Here is a 2500-nt window from a genome sequence, read left to right on the forward strand (position 1 = left end):
GCGGCTTGTACTGAGACATGCATGGCTTAATCTTTGAGACAAGCATATGACTACTGGCAGGATCAACCAGGGAGCTGCGTCAACTAGAGCTGAGCAGCCGGCCGCCCGGGAGTGTGTCCCGGAGGCCCGCGCGAACACGCAAGCGTCCGCTCAATTATTCCGCAAACAGGAGGAGGCTGGGCTCCCCTGCACGATACACCTCGAAACCCTCTCAGGTCCCGGCGGCGCGCAGCGCCGTCCTAAGTACTTGGTCGGGTTCGAGAGAGGCGCAATCGCCCGGAGATAGGCGAGTAGACGCTTTCAGTGCGACCACCCGTGCTCCCAACTGAGCTTGCCGCTGCCGACAGAGGCCCGGGAGCGTGCTGTCGTGGTGTTGCCGGCGGGAGACAACACGCGGCCACAAACAGTGGCCGGGCAGCTCCAACGCCAGCGCCACAGAGGGGCAGAGCCCCACTTGGGTGCCAAAGCGAACTCTCCCAGCACAGCGCACGCGCCAACACATCCGCACAGCTGCGATACAAACCACCTGCGAGAACCGCGGGGGCGACCGAGCAGCAGACGGCGTCGCGGCGCCGAGTGCCGGGCGGCGGCGCATCCTCAACGCACACAGTCCTCAATCGGACCAGCACACTGCAGATGTCCACCGCGCTTCGCACCGGGCCCGCGAGGACCCACTTTGGCCGCACGGCGCCGCGCGCTGGGTGCGCCGGCGCGCAGCTGCGCCGCCTGCCGCGTCCGTCGGCCGGCGCGCCTGCCACTGGGCGCCCCCACCAGCCGGCTGTAGCGCGTGCGCCCACGCAGCGCGCGGCCAGCACGCCGGGCGCTCCCCCCTCACCGGCCGGGGACGGTCCCACCCAGCCACCGCCGCGTATCGCTTCATACCCACATGCCCACTCACGTTCGTGGGTATGACGGGTGTCGCTGAAGCAACCAGTTAATACCTGTACCGATTTTCGCAATCAATGATTCACCTCCAGCGTAAACAACCGCGCAACAACGGATTTCCGGTTCATTTGCGTAACTTGGGCAGCAAACGTAGACGTCCATCTACATTTGCAAATTCAGTGGGTCTTGCATGCCTGGATGATATGCGTCACGACACGCCACATCAGCCCACATACATGCTGCGACGTATGCACGAGAGAACACGTGGAAGGTGGCCCGCGTACGTATGCGAATGCCATTGCACAGCTGCGAAGCTCATTGAACACGCAAACTCCCGCCTGACGAACTAGAGGCGACAGGGGGGCGATATACGTCTTACAGCAGTACACATTACAGTGGATAGCGGGACCATGTGGAACGTACGCAACACTCGCTAGATGTTGTGAGGGTACGCACCGTAACATGAATCAATACGCAGGACACCAGAGAGTGCGAGCACTGACCTATGTTGAGAGGGTTGCGATTAGGCAACGCTACATGAATGTTTCAATTCATATAACAATTACAGGTCAGGTTAGGGCGCAACGTGGGTTAGGTTAGGGCCCAACGTAGGTTAGGTTAGGGCCCAACGTAGGTTAGGTTAGGGCCCAACGTAGGTTAGGTTAGGGCCCAACGTAGGTTAGGTTAGGGCCCAACGTAGGTTAGGTTAGGGCCCAACGTAGGTTAGGTTAGGGCCCAACGTAGGTTAGGTTAGGGCCCAACGTAGGTTAGGTTAGGGCCCAACGTAGGTTAGGTTAGGGCCCAACGTAGGTTAGGTTAGGGCCCAACGTAGGTTAGGTTAGGGCCCAACGTAGGTTAGGTTAGGGCCCAACGTAGGTTAGGTTAGGGCCCAACGTAGGTTAGGTTAGGGCCCAACGTAGGTTAGGTTAGGGCCCAACGTAGGTTAGGTTAGGGCCCAACGTAGGTTAGGTTAGGGCCCAACGTAGGTTAGGTTAGGGCCCAACGTAGGTTAGGTTAGGGCCCAACGTAGGTTAGGTTAAGGCGCAACGTAGGTTAGGTTAAGGCGCAACATAGGTTAGGTTAAGGCGCAACATAGGTTAGGTTAAGGCGCAACGTAGGTTAGGTTAAGGCGCAACGTAGGTTAGGTTAAGGCGCAACGTAGGTTAGGTTAAGGCGCAACGTAGGTTAGGTTAAGGCGCAACGTAGGTTAGGTTAAGGCGCAACGTAGGTTAGGTTAAGGCGCAACATAGGTTAGGTTAAGGCGCAACATAGGTTAGGTTAAGGCGCAACATAGGTTAGGTTAAGGCGCAACATAGGTTAGGTTAAGGCGCAACATAGGTTAGGTTAAGGCGCAACATAGGTTAGGTTAAGGCGCAACATAGGTTAGGTTAAGGCGCAACATAGGCTAGGTTAAGGCGCAACATAGGTTAGGTTAAGGCGCAACATAGGCTAGGTTAAGGCGCAACATAGGCTAGGTTAAGGCGCAACATAGGTTAGGTTAAGGCGCAACATAGGCTAGGTTAAGGCGCAACATAGGTTAGGTTAAGGCGCAACATAGGTTAGGTTAAGGCGCAACATAGGTTAGGTTAAGGCGCAACATAGGTTAGGTTAAGGC

The 2500-nt window shown here is 57.1% G+C and overlaps 1 non-coding gene across 1 annotated transcript in view; it reads right to left on the reverse strand.

The window, feature by feature from the left end:
* LOC126197270 (small subunit ribosomal RNA) overlaps positions 1-73 on the reverse strand; it is a 1909-nt gene extending 1836 nt beyond the window's left edge. Inside the window, exon 1 of the ribosomal RNA XR_007539646.1 lies at positions 1-73. This exon is cut by the window's left edge and continues 1836 nt beyond it. This is a non-coding gene — a ribosomal RNA (small subunit ribosomal RNA).
* Between the last annotated feature and the right edge of the window lie 2427 nt (positions 74-2500).

The sequence above is a fragment of the Schistocerca nitens genome, chromosome 7 (genome assembly GCF_023898315.1).
Source record: "Schistocerca nitens isolate TAMUIC-IGC-003100 chromosome 7, iqSchNite1.1, whole genome shotgun sequence".
NCBI lineage: Eukaryota > Metazoa > Arthropoda > Insecta > Orthoptera > Acrididae > Schistocerca > Schistocerca nitens.